The 19178-nt window shown below is 41.5% G+C and overlaps 1 protein-coding gene across 1 annotated transcript in view; it reads right to left on the reverse strand.

Moving 5' to 3' along the window:
* Nucleotides 1-19178, reverse strand: part of LOC132817391 (contactin-associated protein-like 5) — an 899316-nt gene that overhangs the window by 157663 nt on the left and 722475 nt on the right. The gene's annotated exons all lie outside the window — the stretch shown is intronic.

The raw sequence follows: 19178 nt of genomic DNA on the forward strand, positions 1-19178 counted from the left end.
TGGCTGCTGTTTTACCAAATATTGGGTATATCTTCCATCTCTTTTAGATGGATGGGGAGTGGCATAGTGGTAATGGCATAGACTAGTAAACCAGAACACCACCATGGTAGGCAGTAAGATTTGTATTCAATAAACATGTGGAATTAAAAGCTAACATCAGATAACAATTTTCGATTGCCGAGGAACCAATCTGGTTTTCTAATGACCTTCAGAAAAGGTAATCTGCCCGCTTTATCTGGTCTGGACTACATCCACAAAAATGTAGTTCATTGAGTAACTGAGGATGGGCAATATATGCTAACCTAACCAGCAATGTTCACATCCCATGGACAAAGAAAAAATAAATGCTTTCTCTTAGGAATCTATAGGGGTTTAGATAGGGTTGACCATGAGAACCTTTTTCCACATATGGAGTCAGCTATTATGAGGGGGCATAGCTTTAAATTAAGGGGTGGTAGGTATAGAACAGATGTTAGGGGTAGATTCTTTACTCGGCGAGTCGTGAATTCATGGAATGCCCTGCCAGTAGCAGAGGTGGACTCTCCCTCTTTATGGGCATTTAAACGGGCATTGGATAGGCATATAGAGGATAGTGGGCTAGTGTAGGTTAGGTGGGCTTGGATCGGCACAACATCGAGGGCCAAAGGGCCTGTACTGCGCTGTATTTTTCTATGTTCTATGTTCTACATTCTATGAATGGAAAGAAGAATGACTGAGGATATACTATAGGTATTCTGTACTTTAGAAGAACATGACGGTGGTGGTATACTTATAATGTTACTGGTCTAATAATCCAAACCCTGGTCATGAGGTGAAATCCCCTCATGACAGATGGAAACATTTGATTTTAATATAAATCTGGAATCAAAAGGGAGCCTAAAGATGACCTTCTAATCACTGTTGTCAAAGAATCAGAGAGATGTACAGCACAGAAATAGATCCTTCGGTCCAACTTTTGCAAATGTTTGCAAAAATGAAATTGATTACAGTTGTGCCAACTGAACAAAAAAATTTAAGGGAGAGTCAGGGTGGTACTTCACTGAAGGCTTGAGTATTTTTGAGGTTATTGCTGAGGTTTTAAAAAAAGTATGACATTTCAGATAAAACCATTTGAAGTAGCTTTTGTATGATAGTTCTCAGTTCTCATTTTTTGTATATGTAACAAAGTTTGACATTTGTTTGTCCAAAGTACAACAGCAGCCTCTTCCGAACATGTTCATTGATTGACCACAATGGAAGCGAATTGCTAAAATAAAACCTCTGGCCTATCAAGGGCGGCACGGTGGCACAGTGGTTAGCACTGCTGCCTCACAGCACCTGTAGACCCGGGTTCAATTCCCGACTCAGGCGACTGACTGTGTGGAGTTTGCACGTTCTCCCCGTGTCTGCGTGGGTTTCCTCCGGGTGCTCTGGTTTCCTCCCACAGTCACAAAGATGTGCGGGTCAGGTGAATTGGCCAAGCTAAATTGCCCGTAGTGTTAGGTAAGGGGTAAATGTAGGGGTATGGGTGGGTTGTGCTTCGGCGGGTCGGTGTGGACTTGTTGGGCCGAAGGGCCTGTTTCCACACTGTAAGTCTAATCTAATCAAAAGTTTTGCTTTGGGATCTAACTTACCCACTTTTGCAATATACAGGAATGCTAACGGCAAGATCAAAACTCATTGAACTTAAGAAAGATCAATGAATCTTTAAAAATAGTATGTGGATGTTGCCTGCACATCTTTGGATGGGGGAGGAAATTAGAGCACATGGAGGAAATCCACACAGACACAGGGAGAATGTGCAAACTCCACACAAGAAGTTGCCCGAGGTTCGAATTGAACCCAGTGTTGTGAGGTGGATGCGAGCATAACAGGTACAGTTAGTAAGTTTGCAGATGATACCAAAATTGGAGGTGTAGTGGACAGCGAAGAGGGTTACCTTAGATTACAACAGGTACTGGACCAGATGGGCCAATGGACTGATGGAGTTTAATTCAGATCAATGCGAGGTGCTGCATTTTGGGAAAGCAAATCTTAGCAGGACTTATACACTTAATGGTAAGGTCCTAGAGAGTGTTGCTGAACAAAGAGACCTTGGAGTGCGGGTTCATAGCTCCTTGAAAGTGGAGTTGCAGGCAGATAGGATAGTGAAGAAGACGTTTGGTATGCTTTCCTTTATTGGTCAGAGTATTGAGTACAGGAGTTGTGAGGTCATGTTGCGGCTGTACAGGACTTTGGTTTGGCCACTGTTGGAAAATTGCGTGCAATTCTGGTCTCCTTCCTATCGAAAAGATGTTGTGAAACTTGAAAGGGTTCAGAAAGGATTTACAAGGATGTTGCCAGGGTTGGAGGAGTTGAGCTATAAGAAGAGGCTGAACAAACTGGGGCTATTTTCCCTGGAGCGTCGGAGGCTGAGGGGTGACCTTCTAGAAGTTTACAAAATTATGAGGGGCATGGATAGGATAAATAGACAAAGTCTTTTACCCCGGGGTTGGGAAGTCCAGAACTAGAGGGCATAGGTTTAGATTGAGAGGGGAAAGATATAAAAGAGAGCTGAGGGGCAACTTTTTCACACAGGGTGGTACGTGTTTGGAATGAGCTGCCAGAGGATGTGGTGGAGGCTGGTACAATTGCAACATTTAAGAGGCATTTGGATCGGTATATGAATAGGAAGGGTTTGGAGGATATGGGCTGGGTGCTGGCAGGTGGGACTAGATTGGGTTGGGATATCTGGTAGGCATGGACAGGTTGGACTGAAGGGTCTGTTTCCATGCTGTACATCCCTATGACTCTATGAGGGACATAGCTTTAAACTGAGAGGTGATAGATTTAGGGCAGATAATAGTGGTTGTTTCTTTACTCAGAGTAGTAAGGGTGTGGAACAGCCTGCTGCAGCAGTCGTAGTCTCACCGATATTAAGGGCATTTAAATGGACATTGGACATACTTATGGATAATAATGGAATGGTGTATGTTAGATGGGCTGAGATTAATTTCACAGGTTAGCCCAACATTGAGGGCCAAAGCGCATGTACTGCACTGTAACGTTCTATGTTCTGTGTTCATGTCAGTCTGCTCTATCTTCCTCACTGTCTGAACCACTGTTCAGCATCAACATTCTAACAAGTCCTTTGTGAATTAGTCTCTTAGAGACATGGTGTATTTGTTGCGTCCTGTGCAGATCTATCTGATATGAAGGCATGAGAAGGCAATCTACCAGGACTAAGCTCTCACAAGCACTTACAAATCAACTGAGACATATATTAATGTTTGTACAGCAAGGGCTTCTCAGCTCAATTCTTTAAGTCTCCTACAATGATGACCTTGCCTCCTGGCCAAATATTTAATCGTAATGTCAAGCTTACAAAATATGTCAACCAGCACAATCTCTGTTTGTTATAAACAATTGAACATTAATAGACAGTGGTACTTATGCTAGGTGACAGGAAACATAAGAGAAGAATAGACCCGATATGGTCTTAGAGAAGGAATCAAACTGGACAGATGACAACCTAGGAACTAGAAATGACAACAGCATTTCTCAGCCTTACAAAATCATCCCAGGTTTTATCTAAGTATTTGCACAAAATTGCAGGAGGTATCCCACAGACCGTCAGGATGTTGCTTGACCAATCAAATGTCCATGTAATTGTTCAAACTGAGACTGGAGGAATGCACCATCACTCAATCTGACTAGTTCTTGAGTCATAACGTTTCCCAGTGAATGAGATGGTTAATTATCAGCCCCCTTCCCCCTCCCCAGTCCTGCATGAAATGTTGGCTTTCTTGCTTCTTGGATGCTGCCTGACCTAGTGTGCTTTCTCCAGAATCACACTTTATCGACTCTGAATCTCCACCATCTGCAGTCCTCACTATCTCCTAATTAAATACGCCGTCAATCACAGTTTTAAACAACACAATCTATCAACTCGGTTTCTTAATAAATACAAAATAATTAGTTCATTATCAGAACAAAAATGTTCAACTAAAATGCAAGTGGCTAAAATAGACAGTCAATGATATCACTCAAAATGTGCAACACACGCACACACAGATCTAAACAAGAAGGTTATAGAGAATGCGCGGAAATAACGAGTTTTGAAAAATGTCCATATTACAGAGGAGAAGGTGCTGGATTTTGATGAGAACCTAGGAGGTATAGAACATAGAACAATACAGCGCAGAACAAGCCCTTCGGTCCTCAATGTTTTGCCAACCTGTGAACTATTCTCAGCTCGTCCTTCTACACTATCCTATCATCATCCATGTGCTTATCCAAAAATGTGCTTATAGTTAGTAAGTTTGCAGATGACACCAAAATTGGAGGTGTATTGAATAGCGAAGAAATTTACCTCGTAGCATAATGGGGTTTTAATCAAATGGGCCAATGTGCCAAGGAGTGACAGATGGAGTTTATTTTAGATAAATGTAAAGTGCTGCAATTTGGAAACGAAAATTAGATCAGAACTTAGGCACTTAATGGTAAGGTCCTCGGGAGTGTTACTGAATTAAGAGACCTTGGAGTGCAGGTTCATAGTTCCTTGAAAGTGGAGTTGCAGGTAGACAGGATAGTGAAATAGGTGTTTTAAAGGTCAGTGCATTGAGTATGGGAGTTGGGAGGTCATGTTGCAGCTGTACAGGACATTGGTTTGGCCACTGTTGGTTCTGGTGTGGTTCTGGGTCTCCCTACGACAGGAAGGGTGTTGTGAAACTTTAAGGAGTTCAGAAAAGATCTACAAAGGTGTTGCCAGAGTTGGACGGTTTGATCGATAGGGCGAGGCTGAATAGGCTGGGGCTATTTTCCCTGGAATGTCAGAGGCAGAGAGGTGACCTTTCGAAGTTTATAAAATCATCAGGGGCATGGATAAAGTGAATAGACAAGGTCTTTTCTCTGAGGTGGGGGAATCCAAAGTCAAAGGGTATAAATTTAAGGGGAGGGGACGACAACATTTTCACGCAGAGGGTGGTACATGTATGGAAGAGCTGCCAGAGGAAGTGGTGGAGACGGGTATATGGATGAGTATATGGATAGGTATATGGATAGGAAGGGTTTAGAAGGATATGGGCCAAGTGCTGGCAACTGGGACTAGATTAATTTCGGATATCTGGTCAGCATGGACGAGTTGGACTGAAGGGTCTGTTTCTGTGCTGTAGTGCTCTGTGACTCCATCAGCTGGACAGTCCCTCCTCACAGTTTTCTTGTTCCCCAACTAATTCCAGATACCAAAGCATTCTCCATCCAGTTCCTATTTGAACATATTCAGCAAGGGTTTATAAGAACAAGTACCTAATCTCAGTCATTTGATTTCTCAGAAGTCTTGTGAAAGAAAACTCCAATATCCACACTGACCTTTGAATGACAACTTTTAAAAAAACCACTTCAGATACTCCAACTAATCATAAAATAAGCCATTCTTTTCACAACCTTTTGAAATATAAGTCCTCCAAGAAAGATTAAATATGATGTGTCAATGTCCCTGGCATTGTTATCAACCTCTTAGCTGTCTCTTCTCCTACCAAAAGAACCAGGAGAGGCGGTAACACAGCCTCATATAGTTGGGAGTGATTTGCCCTGGGAGTCCTTACATTTTACTCTAGACCTCATTAAACCATATGGCATACGGTAAAATCTGAGCAAGGAAATTTTTAGCTGCTTATCACTCCCCCTACCCTTTTGGCTGATGAATCAGTACTCCTCCATATTTAACACCAATTAGAATATACACTAGATATGGCAAGGACATAGAATGTACTCTGGATGGATGAATGTGCTCTGGATGGATGAATGTACTCTTGATTTCAAGGCCTATTACAAAGAATGGCTCAGTAGCACCATGACTAACTAAGCTACCTGAATTCAAAAAGGCATACCTCATAGAGTAGCTCTGTGGCAGATGGAAAGAGGACCAACAAATGAGAAAAATCTTCTTGACCATGAACTCACCAATCTCCCTGTCATAGATACATCTCTTCATGACAGTATCAGTAGGAGTGTACATTCTGGAGATGAAGTTTTTCTCCAATGTGCTGTTTGGAACTATTACCATGGTCATTGAGAAAGATTGCAAACAGATGGTACAATTCAAAACTGAGCACAAAGAGTTTTGTGGGCCATCATCAACTATAGATTTAAATCCAAACACAAGCTTTAACCTTATGGCCTGGCAAATCCCCTACTTGACCATTACCATCAAACTGATGAGCCAACAATGGTTTAATATAAAGCTCTAGGAGTGAATGCCAGGAGCAGCACAAAACAAACTTGAAAATGAGGCATCTAGCTGGGAAGTTACGTTAGAGTATTTGTGTGCCAAACAACAGAGGCAGCAAGTCAATCACATCTAAGTTTTGCAGTCCTGCCATAAGCATTTGTGAGTAGTGCTGGGCACTTAAACAACTATTATGAGGGAGAGAAGGCTCAGTATAGAACTAAGTCCCAGCACATCAGTGTAAAACATAAGGTGAAGCATATGAATCTACATTCAGCCAAAAGTGCTATGTGGATGATACATCAAAGTCTGCTCCAAGGATCCAAGCATCACAGATGTCGGTCTTCAACAAATTTGACTCATTCCATTTAATATCAAAAATGGCTGGAGGCATTGGATACTGCAATAGCGTTGGGTCCTCATAATACTCTGGCAATAATACTGAGTACTGGTGCTCCAAAACTAGTCATGCTCCATATCGACATGTTCTAGTGCAACATCATCACTGCTATCGATCAGGCAATGAGAAAATTTGTGGGCCTCCTCTGCCGCTAAACTCTAGCCACCTGATGCCTGGATGAAGGATGCCTCATCTTCCGCCTTGGAACCCTCCAACCACACAGGATCAAAGTGGATTTCATCAGTTTCCTCATTTCCCCTCCCCCACCTTATCCCAGTTCCAACTCTCCAACTCAGCACCACCTTCATGAACTGTCCTACCTGTCCATCTTCCTTCCCACATATCTAATCCACTCTCCTCTCTGACCTATCACCTTCACCTCACTTATACCTACCTATCGCATTCCCAGCTACCTTCCCCCAACCCCAGCCCCCTCTCGTTTATCTCTCAGCCCCCTTGAGCCACCTCCTCACTCCTGACAAAAAGCTTATGCTTGAAACATCCACTCTCCTGCTGTTCGGATGCTGCCTGACCTCCTGTGCTTTTCCAGCACCTCACCCTTCAATTCTGATCTCCAGCATCTGCAGTCATCGCTTTCTTCTGATTGTCTAAATAGGTCATGTTCATAAAAGCTGTACAAATCAAAGTGTTATTGGTGTACATTCAATTATCAGCAAAGTAATGGAAGAGGTTGTTGATAATGCGATCAACCAGTACTTGCTCGTACCTCACTGATGCTCAACTTATGTTCAACCAGGGCCCTCACCTTAGGCTTGATCTAATCTGGACAAAAAGGCAGAACTCCAGAGCTGAGATATTGTTCTTGACATCAAGACTGCATAAGACCTGAATATGGCAATCAGGTGGCTTCACAAACCATGAGTCCATCAGAATTGAGGAAAAACTCTTCATTGGTTAGTATCCTACCTAGTTGTTGGAGGTCACTCATCTCAGTCTCAGGACCTCATTGCAGGAGTTCCCAAAAGTAGTGCCTGAGACCTGACTATTCTCAGCTGCTTTATCAGTGATTTTCCTTCCACTGTATGATCAGAAGTGAGATTGTTCACTGATAAATGCCCAGCACCATCTGTGACTCCTTAGATATTCAGTCCATGCCCATATACAGCAAGAGCTGGATAATATCCAGACTTGTGTTATTAAGTTGCAAGTATATTTTGCAAGATACAAATGCTGGGTAATAACTGTCCCCAAGAAGAGATAATTTAACTATTTATCCTTGACCGTTAACGACATTAACAGATGGATACCTACATGTATCTTTTAAAAAATTAACTAAAATCAGCTAATTGTCTCAGTCTCACCTTTGTCTCAGAAATTTGTGGACTCAAGTCCACTTCTGGAGTTGTATTTAATCCAGGTAATGGGCATCTTACACAGTGCTTCAAGGTCCTCCTTTGGGGAGACCGTAGTGTATTAAAATAAACATAAAATGCCAAATACATTCCCAGAGGCTTGACATCATTTCCGACAGAGCATCCCATTTCACTGACACCCCATCCACGAAATTCAGCATTCACTTACTTCAAAACCAATACAGTGTGTAGTCAATCCATCAATACGTTTCAGTGTAACTTGCTATGACCTGTTTGCACTGCTCGCAAAGCAAAGCTTTTCATTGTACTGGGTGCATGTGACTACAATAAATCAATCAAAGTGTTTTCCCTTTGCTGGCGAATTGTCCTCATGAGTGCAAGCTAAATTGTGTATTCATTTTCTGTGGTACATAATTTACTCAAGCAAATGTGAATTGAGCTGTTCTCGTTCACAGGACACCCTGACTCAACCTCAGCATTCGATGTAATCACTTCCAGCAAAGATCTCTGGCTAAGAGAAGGGATTGCAGCTATAACTTAATCAATTTACTACTGCAATAAACTAGCTACAGTCATGCTTGTATTCCTAGACGGTCAGAGGAGGACAGTCATGCGGCAATTCAGGTAACCATTTATGTGTTGAAACACTGGGTTCCTCTATAGAACAGCAAAAGCACACAAGACCTAAAGAAGTAAGATTGCTTTGCAGGTCACTGTCCCTTTGCAGACAACTTGAAATGGCCTTGTCAGCTGTTTTGATTTTCCAAGTGCTGAAGATGGAGATTTTAAGATGAACTCAATCCCATGACTATCATCTTCAGAACAGAAACAACATTAAGATAGATTGCTAAACCTCATCAACACTGATCCAAAAGGGCAACTGAGTCCAGTTAACTTTGTTGGATTTTAAATTGTTTAATCCATCCTTTCACTCTGTACTCTGGTGTGTGTGTGTGTGTGTGTGTGTGTTCTACCTCTGAGAGAGAGGTCAAGAGACTGAAAGAGAAAATGAGAGAAAGAGGAATAGATAGTGAGAGAGAAAGAAAGGAAGAAAATCAGAAAAGGTATTATTTATCTTGGATCAAATAAATAGCATTCTATTTTCTTTTAAGAAACTCCTGAAAGCCTAGAACTAATGAAAGCCTAGAACCAAACAGCTAAACACTCACTGATCACTGATTTGGTGCTTTTAAACAAAGCCCTGTTGTTGTCAAATGAGGAGTATGAAATGTGACTATACTGTGGTTTTAAGAAATTTATTTTGTACTTTTTTTACGAAGAGAGGTTCAGACAGAGATGAAGAATGGTCTGTTCCAAGCCAGTAAAGTGAACAGTTTGTGAGACCTTGGGTTTTGTTTTAATATAAGTTTGGAAAAATAGAGGTGGCATTAATGGGTGGGGTGAGGCTCCCACAAAACCAAGGTTTTAGTTTAGCTTTTAATAGTGGTTGGAATTTTGAAGCATGATTGTGTAAGCCACCATACCTCCCTCTCTCGGTTACAGCATTGCATGTGAGTCAATCTGTTTTACTGAATTTTTCTTTGTTAAGGGTGGGATAATGGGATATTATTATATTGGAATAGTTGATTTTTAGTAATTAAATAATCTTATTTTTCTGTTAGGTTTTCCACTAAAAATATACCAACTCTTCTTTTTTTTTGTTTGTATTTTTTACTGTATTGTAAGAGGTGTGTAGGTGTGTTTTGCTTCAAGCCTGGTACTGTGACCTTACGAATTATATTTTGAATCCAGCGACTGAGAGGTGCCTTTAAATAAGAGTTAGAGTCTTGGCTATTTTCTTGATAAGGTTCCCCATGGTAGGCTCATTCATAAAGTCAGCAAATATGGGATACAGGGAGATTCGCCCTATTATAGGAAAGATACAGAGGCTTTGGAGAGGGTGCAAAGAAGATTTACCAGGATGCTGCCTGGGCTGGAGGGCTTGCCTTATGAAAAAAGGTTGAATAAGCTCAGACTTTTCTCTCTGGAGAGAAGGAGGAAGAGAGGAGACTGATCGAGGTATACAAGATAATGAGTGGAATAGATAGACTCAATAGCCAGAGACTGTTCCCCAGGGCAGGATTGACTGGTACGAGAAGCCATAGTTTGAAGATATTAGGAGGAAGATATAAAAGAGACATCAGAGGTAGGTTCCTTACGCAGAGAGTTGTGAATACATGGAATGCGTTGCCAGCGGTGGTGGTGGAAGCAGAGTCATTGGGACATTTAAGTGACTTCTGGACATGCACATGGATAGCAGTGAGTTGAGGGGTGCATAGGTTAAGTAATTATATTTTACATTAGGATTAAACCTCGGCGCAACATTGTGAGCCAAAGGACCTGTTCTGTGCTGTACTTTTCTATGTTCTATGTTGTATTTGAAGGGGATTTGGTCTGGTCCACAACAAGAAAGACAGAGGTCTTACTAATCCTGCTCATTTGGCCGTAACCTCAGAGCTGCACAGAAAAGCTCAGGAAAACCAAGACTGACTAAGAATTGAAAATTGAGTTCACTCAGAGGATTTAGAAATAATTTTTAAAAGCTGATGTAAAGAAGTTGCATTCTAGTGAACACCCACCACTACTCTGTCAAGTCTCCACCCACACATATTGTACTGTTATTCAACAAATTCAGAATTAGCCAATTTTGTCTCCATAAAATTTTGTATTCCTTAGATCAAAGGATGAAGCTTAAATGATTGGCAAAATAACCTGAGGACTCTGAAGTGTTTTTTTCTTTGAGGTCTGCAAAACAGGAACAAGAAAATGTTAAAGGAAATGAAAATAAATTATGGAAATAAAATAGCAAGAAACATAGAACAGATTCCAAATGCTTGTGTCAGTGTGTAAAATGGCAATATTAGCGAAGATAAATGTGAAAAAAAAACAATAGGGATTAGAGAAATGGCAGGGAAGCTAAATCAGTTCTTTGTGCTTGTATTCACAGAGGAAGGCATAAAAACTCTGCATGAAACAATTAAGATCTCAGTGTCCAGAGAGATTGTGGAAGAAAAATAAATTAGTATTAGTAGCATAATCATTTCAGAGAAATTAATGGGATAGACAATTGACAAATCCCCACCACTGGCTGACCTTCATTCTAGAGTTTTGATAGAGCTGGTGCCAGAGATAGTGAATGTATCGGCAAACACCTTTCACAATTCAATTAATTTTGCAATCGTACCTACAGTTTCAAAGGCTGAAAACGTAACTGTACCATTTACAAAAGGAGGGAGAGAGGTAAGGGGAACTGGAATTCCAATAGCCTGATGCCAGGAGTAGGAAGAATAGCAGAATTCTTTTTCGTTCATTCATGGGAAGTGGATGTTGCTGGTTGGGCCATAATTTACTACTCATCCCTAGTTGACTTCGACAATTAAATCACTGATATAGATTGTTAAATCCCTGGACCCAAGTGTTGTTCCCTGCAGCACCCCTCTTCCAACCTGAGCATAACCCATTTGTTGATATTCTCTGTCGATCCTCAAATCATGCTAGTGTATGACTCCCAATCCCATATAGTAAACTTGTTTATAAACTTATCGAAAGCATTCTGAAAATTATAGTTGTCCTGGAGAAGATCGTGGTGAGCTCAAACAAAAACAGTCCATTTTATGTAACTAACACACAATGCTATAAGAGAGGGAGGTCTAGGATTTGGACCCAATGACAACAAAGGAACAGAAATGTATTTCTGAGTTTGGATGATGAGTGAGATCATGAGGATGAAGGGGGAACCAGTGGTTATGTATTTGAATTCTTACAATACTTTTGGCAGAGGAGAAAAAAGTGGGGACTGCAGATGCTGGAGATCAGAATCGAAAAGTCTGGTGCTGGAAAAGCACGGCAGGTCAGGCATCATCTGAAAAGCTAAAGAATAGACCTTTTGGGCATAAGCCTCCTGATGAAGGGCTTATGCCTGAAAGACCGATCCTCCTGCTCCTCAGATGCTGCCTGACCTGCCGTGCTTTTCCAGCACCACACTTTTTGACTTTTGGCAGAGGAGGTTTAACAAGGTGATGCACGTGAGAATGCTGAATAAGAAAAGAGCCGATAATAGTCAGGGCAAGGTACTGGCATGGAGAGAGGATTGGTGAACTAACAGATAACAGAGAGTGGGGATAAAAGAGTCTTCTTTAGAATGACAGCCAGTGACTAGTGGTATTCCACAGGCATCAATGTTGGGACCACAACTATTCTTGTTATGCATTAATGATATGGACAAAGGAACTGAGGCTATTGCTTCTATATTTGCAGGTAACACATAGATAGGTGGAGGGACTGGTCTTGTGAAGGAAGCAGGAAGGCTGCAGACTGGGAAAATGGTCAAAGAAGTGGCAGATGGAATACAACGTGGGAAAGAGTGAGGTTATGCACTTTGGTTTAAAAAATAGAGGTGTAGATTATTTTTAAATGGTGAAATAGCTATTAGGAAGGCAAATGCAATGATAGCATTTACTTCAAGAGGGTTAGAATACAAGAGCAGAGATGCATTGCTGAGGCTGAGTAAGGCTATAGTCAGACCACATTGTGAGCAGCTTTGGGCACTGTATCTAAGGAAGGGTATGCTGGCATGGAGGGGGTCCAGAGAAGGTTTACAAGAATGATCCCAAGGATAAAGAATTTGTCTTATGAGGGGTGGTTGAGGACTCTGGGTCTACACTCAATGAAGTTTAGAAGGATGAGGTGGGGGAGGATCTCATTTAAAATTACAGAATGCTGAGAGACTTGGACAGAGTTGATGTGGAGAAGATGTTTCCACCAGTAGGACAGACTGGCACCTGAAGCACAGTCTGAAAGTGAAGGGACAGCATTGTCAAACTGAGGCGAGGGAAAATTTCTTCAGCAAGACGATTGTGGAACTCATACTGTGTGTATACAAGACAGGTGTATATATAATTTATTGATAGGTAAGGGATCAAGGGTTAGAAGAAGGCAGGAGAATGGGATTGAGAAACATATCAGCCATGATTGAATAGCGGAGCAGACATGATGGCTGAATGGCCTAATTCTGCCCGTATATCTTTATGGTCTCATGATTTTGTGGTCAGAATTAAGAGATGCCAATTTAAGACTGATATGAGGTGGAATTTATTCTCTCAGAGGTTTGTGGCCCTTTGGAACCCTTTACCACAAACAGCTGTAGAAGCAGAGGCCTTGACTATATTTAAGACTGAGATAGATAGATTCTTGTTCAGTGGGGGAATCAAGAGTTATGGGGGAAAGGCAGGAAAGGAGATGTTAGAAATGTCAGATTGGTCCTGATTCTATTGAATGGCAGTGCAGGAGCCAAACGGCCTTGTCCTGTTCCTATTTTTTATGATCCTTTGGTGTTACAGTCTCGAGCTCCATTTGTTTGAGTGGCACAGATTCAATGGAAGCAGGCTTTTCTTTATTGGAACTCCTATCAGGTACAATAATGGCCAGGTTAACCTGCAGCCTGTTAAGTTTGTGGCTGACCTTCTGTTGCTGGTGATGGAGCCTTTTGGTTGCTATTTCAGAGTGGTCATTAGAAAATTTCAGCCTGTTTATCTTCCAACCAGCCCAAAATGTGACTCATTACTGTGGGAAGCCCTCAGGAAATCCAACAATAAGGCAATTGTCGTAATTGCCAATTTTAAATCTTTAAATCTGACAGAGATATTTTTAAGCAAAGGTATGAAGGGGTATGAATCAAAGTTAAGTATATAGAGTGAGGTCACATGTCAGCCATAATATATAATTGAATGGTGGAAAGTGTTTGAGGGGCTGAATGGCGTCCTCCTGTTCCTATGCTCCTCTGTCCCAATGAAAACTAATAGATTAAATCTGCCATTTTATCCCTTCCTGGCTCTGCCAGTGAAATGAGCAGTCCCCAGGTGTCTCAAAACAGAAAAACCATGAGCTGTCATAAAATCCTTTTAATTAGATGAAAGGTGCAAAGTTATTCATATAAATAGCACTGGAATGACATTTAAGTACTCTATAATGTTGCAAATATTTTCTAGTTGCCAACTCTTGTGATAACATTCATAAACTTGCATTTTAAATTTGAACTGCCATCATTTCATGTGTTAGAACAACACCTCCTGCTCCACCTCCGTTCAGGAATGTTTCCTTTCCCAACAAAAATTGGCATCCCCATGAGAGATTATGGAATTACATTTACAATTCCTACATCAAGTTCATGAATAAATATTGTGGTAGGAATAATGGCCTGAGACCTGAGCTTCGGTAGACTTTGCTGATCATAGCTATTCTATAATAGAGCTATTACCGTTGGTAAATACTCGCTGGTTGCTGTTATCTAACCAATCAGTATCAGTTCACAACTTGCCTCTTTGGCTCCCGAGTTCTACACTGATTTCTGACATGAGATCTCATCAAAAGCTTTTCAAAAGTCAAGGTGTACCAGACCAATTATATTACCACTATTATTTAGCACTTTCACATTCTCAAATGTTCTCAAGAAACTTGCTTGGCATATTCCACCTACATACTGCAACGCCTTGAATTTATGAGCATAATTCTCATTAAGTCTGAAATGTTTTCATTCTGTAATAACATAATTGTAGTGCACATTTTAGATATCAGGCAAACAGGAGTATAATTTCAAGGAACATGGTCCTCACCTTTTCAAACCTGAAATAACAAGTTCATTTTCAGCCTTCTGCTGCTGTCTGTAATCAACAAACCATGAAAGGTATGCCCAAGGCTCTTTATTTTTCAGTTTAATTCTTTCAAAGTATGCCTGAATGAATATTTGGGCTGTTGAATATCCATCTCTAAAAACATAATTACCTTATTGTATCTAAAGGTACTCATGCTATTCAAATCATACTTCTCATCTACTGAAGTCAGTGGCTTTTAAGCATTTCTTGGAGGATGGCCACCTAGAAGTATTGGCACACCTCCAGAACTCCAGATTCACAGCTTTTCAAAGGAACACATGAGCTACCATTCTTCTATGTACTTTTATTTGTGTACATGACTCCATTAGAGTGTGATAATAATAACTTATACTCATGTGAAATAAAATGATCCAAACAGATCAGTGCAGTGTTATAATGCAACATTAAATTTTGAATCCTATCGAAAGCTATTACATTAGATGACCAAAAATCTTGGCCAAGGAAGCAGGTTGTTATTATGGTCTCAGTTGAGTCCAGTAACATTTTTTTAAGAAGAGACATGAAATCCCAGTTATTTACTGAAAGACTCATGCCACAAACTTTCACACTCTAAAACGTTTACTTTTACTATACAAGAGCCAATCAAAACAATCAGGAAACATTATGTTGGTTAACCACCTATATTTGCAAGCTAAGAATCAATGCAATTTAATTATGAATTAACTGAAAAATTGTGGTTGATTATAAATTATAACGTTGCCATTGAATGACAAAACAACTAAAACAGATCTCAACACTTAATTCGGCAGTCTACTCACATATATATCATCAATCTCAGTCACAAAGTCTTTCAAAGCTATGTTTTCTTTGAAATGAATTTCAGTTTCTCAGTTTTGAGGGCTTAGCCAAATCTCCAGCAAACAACATTGCAGGAATGGACTGAATTTCACTGGTATGATTTTCACAAATGATCCATGTCTGCTGAAGCTCAGCAACTCTCCTCGGTATGGTATGATCCACCTGTGTTACCTTAAAATAAAAGAAATAGCTGCAGCAACTGTGTATTTGTCTTCTGTCATCGTCTGAATTTAACCTCTGTATTCTTCAGGATGCATGGACTAGAACACGAGGATAATTCTCATCATCTCAGCCCTGATGGCCTGGTGTCTTTCTTACATCATTTCAATCATTTCCATCACTCTAGTTTTGGGTTCCAACTTCAGTTTCAGTCTGAACTGAATGGAGGAAAAAAAATCTGCAGAAAACTGCAACAGAAGGGGACTTGGGGATGCTTGTGCATGAAATACAGAAAGCTAGCACACAGATGCAGCAAGTAATCAGGAAGAATTGAGTCAGGATGTAAGAGTAGGACAGTCTTATTGCAACTATACAAGATACTGGGGAGACTATATCTCGAGTGCTGTGAGCAGTTTTGGTCCCCTAATTTAAGGAAAGATATTATTTCATTGAAAGCAGTTCAGAGCAGATTCACTCGGATGATCCCCAGTATGGAGGGATTGTCTTAACAGCAAAGGTTAATTAGTTTGGGAATCTACTCACTGGAGTTTAGAAGAATGTTTTCAAGAGCTTGGAGCCAGGTTACTGAAGGAACAGCCACTAAAGACCGATCAACTCAAGTTGAGGATGAACAGCATCTGAGGTAAGTCCACCAATAAATAAAAATAAATTGTGAACAGTTTGGGTGCCACATTATAGGAAGAATGGGAACACTTTGGAGAGAGAGTTGCAAAAGCAGTTAACAGGAATTGTTCCAGGAATAAAGAACTTCAGTTATGACCATAGATTGAAGAAGTTGGGACTGTTTTACTTGAAGGGAAGAAGGCTAAGAGGAGAACTGACAGGGGTTTTCAAAATCATGAGTAGGTGGATAAAGTAGAGAGGGAGAAACTGTTCCAAGTGCTGGATGTCTTGAAACGGTTAAAGGTGGATAAATCCCCAGGACCTGATCAGGGGTACACGAGAACTCTGTGGGAAGCAAGAGAAGTGATTGCTGGGCCTCCTGCTGAGATATGTGTATCATCGGTAACGAACCGGGACAAGTGATGGGCTTGTTAGTGGGTGAGCATTTTGGTGATGGTGACCACAATTCTGTGATTTTCATCTTGGTTATGGAGAGAGATAGGTGCGTGCAACAGGGTAGGTTTTACAATTGGGGGAAGGGTAAATACGATGCTGCAAGACAGAATCTGGGGAGCATAAGTTGGGGGCATAGGCTTTCAGGGAAGGATGTCATTGAAATGTGGAACTTTTTCAAGGAACAGATACGACGTGTCCTTGATATGTATGTACCTGTCAGGCAGGAAAGAGATGGTCGTGTGAGGGAACCTTGGTTGACGAGGGAGGTTGAATGTCTAGTAAAGAGGAAGAAGGAGACTTACATAAGGTTGAGGAAACCAGGTTCAGACAGAGCATTGGAGGGATACAGGATAGCCCGGAGGGAGCTGAAGGAAGGGATTAGGAGAGCTAAGGAAGGGCATGAAAAATCTTTGGCAGGTAGGATCAAGGCTAACCCCAAGGCCTTTTATGCGTATGTGAGAAACATGAGAATGATGAGAACGAGGGTAGGTCCGATCAAGGACAGTAGTGGGAGACTGTGTATTGAGTCAGAAGAGACAGGAGAGGTCTTGAATGGTTACTTTTCTTCAGTATTTACAAATGAGGGGGGCTGTATTGTTGAAGAGGAGAGTATGAAACGGACTGGTAAGCTAGAGGAGATACTTGTTAGGAAGGAAGATGTATTGGGCATTTTGAAAAACTTGAGGATAGACAAGTCCCCTGGGCCTGACGGGATATATCCTAGGATTATGTGAGAATCAAGAGAGGAAATTGCAGAGCCGTTGGCAATGATCTTTTCGTCTTCACTGTCAACAGAGGTGGTACCAGGGGACTGGAGAGTGGTGAATGCTGTGCCCCTGTTCAAAAAAGGGAATAGGGCTAACCCTGGGAATTACAGGCCAGTTAGTCTTACTTCGGTGGTAGGCAAAGTAATGGAAAGGGTACTGCGGGTTAGGATTTATGAGTATCTGGAAAGACACGGATTTGTGAGGGTTAGGTCTTGCCTTACAAGTCTTATTGAATTCTTTGAGGAGGTGACCAAGCATGTGGATGAGGGTAGAGCAGTATATGTAGTGTACATGGATTTTAGTAAGGGATTTGACAAGGTTCCCCATGGTAGGCTTATGCTGAAAGTCAGGAGGCATGGGATAGTGGGAAATTTGGCCAGTTGGATAGAGAATTGGCTTACCGGTCGAAGTCAGAGTGGTGGTAGATGATAAATATTCAACCTGGAGCCCAGTTACAAGTGGAGTTCCGCAGGGATCTGTTCTGGGTCCTCTGCTGTTCGTAATTTTTATTAATGACTTGGAAGACGGAGTCGAAATGTGGGTCAGTAAATTTGCAAACGATACGAAGATTGGTGGAGTTGTGGATAGTGAGGAGGGCTGTTGTCGACTGCAAAGGGACTTAGATATGATGCAGAGCTGGGCTGAGGAGTGGCAGGTGGAATTCAACCCTGTCAAGTGTGAGGTTGTCCGTTTTGGAAGGACAAATAAGAATGCGGAATACAGGGATAACGGTAGGGTTCTTAGTAAGGTGGAGGAGCATAGGGATCTAGGGGTCTATGTTCATAGCTCTTTGAAAGTTGCCACTCAGGTGGATAGAGCTTGTAAGAAGGCTTATGGTGTAATAACGTTCATTAGCAGAGGGATTGAATTCAAGAGTCGTGAGGTGATGCTGCAGCTGTACAGGACCTTGGTCAGGCCACATTTGGAGTACTATGTGCAGTTCTGGTCACCTCACTTTAGGAAAGATGTGGAAGCCTTGGAGAGGGTGCAGAGGAGATTTACCAGTATGTTGCCTGGAATGGAGAATAGGTCAAATGAGGATAGGTTGAGAGTGCTAGGCCTTTTCTCATTGGAACGGCGAAGGATGCGGGGTGACTTGATAGAGGTTTATAAGATGATCAGGGGAATAGATAGAATAGACAGTCAGAGACTTTTTCCCCGGGTACAACAGAGTGTTACAAGGGGACATAAATTTCAGGTGAAGGGTGGAAGGTTTAGGGGGGATGTCAGGGGTAGGTTCTTTACCCAGAGAGTGATGGGGGCATGGAATGCGCAGCCTGTGGGAGTGGCAGAGTCAGAATCATTGGTTACCTTTAAGTGGCAATTGGATTGGTACATGAATAGATGCTTAAGCTAGGACAAATGTTCGATACAACATCATGGGCCGAAGGGCCTGTTCTGTGCTGTACTGTTCTATGTTCTATGTTCTATTGATAGTTACAGGTGAAGTGCCAGAAGACTGGAGGTTGGCAAACGTCCTTACCACCCTTCTTAAACAGTGGCACCACAAGCCAGGAAACAATAGACCGGTGAGCCTGACCTTGGTGGTGGGCAAATTGTTGAGGGAATCCTGAGGGACAGGATGTACATGTATTTGGAAAGGCAAAGACTGACTTGGGATAGTCAACATGGCTTTGCGCGTGGAAAACCATGTCTCACAAACTTGATTGAGTTTTTTCAAGAAGTAACAAAGAAGATTGATGAGGGCAGAGCAATAGATGTGACCTATATAGACTTCAGTAAGGTGTTTGATACGGTTCCCCATGGAAGGCTGATTAGCAA

The sequence above is a fragment of the Hemiscyllium ocellatum genome, chromosome 7, assembly GCF_020745735.1.
Source record: "Hemiscyllium ocellatum isolate sHemOce1 chromosome 7, sHemOce1.pat.X.cur, whole genome shotgun sequence".
Taxonomy (NCBI): domain Eukaryota; kingdom Metazoa; phylum Chordata; class Chondrichthyes; order Orectolobiformes; family Hemiscylliidae; genus Hemiscyllium; species Hemiscyllium ocellatum.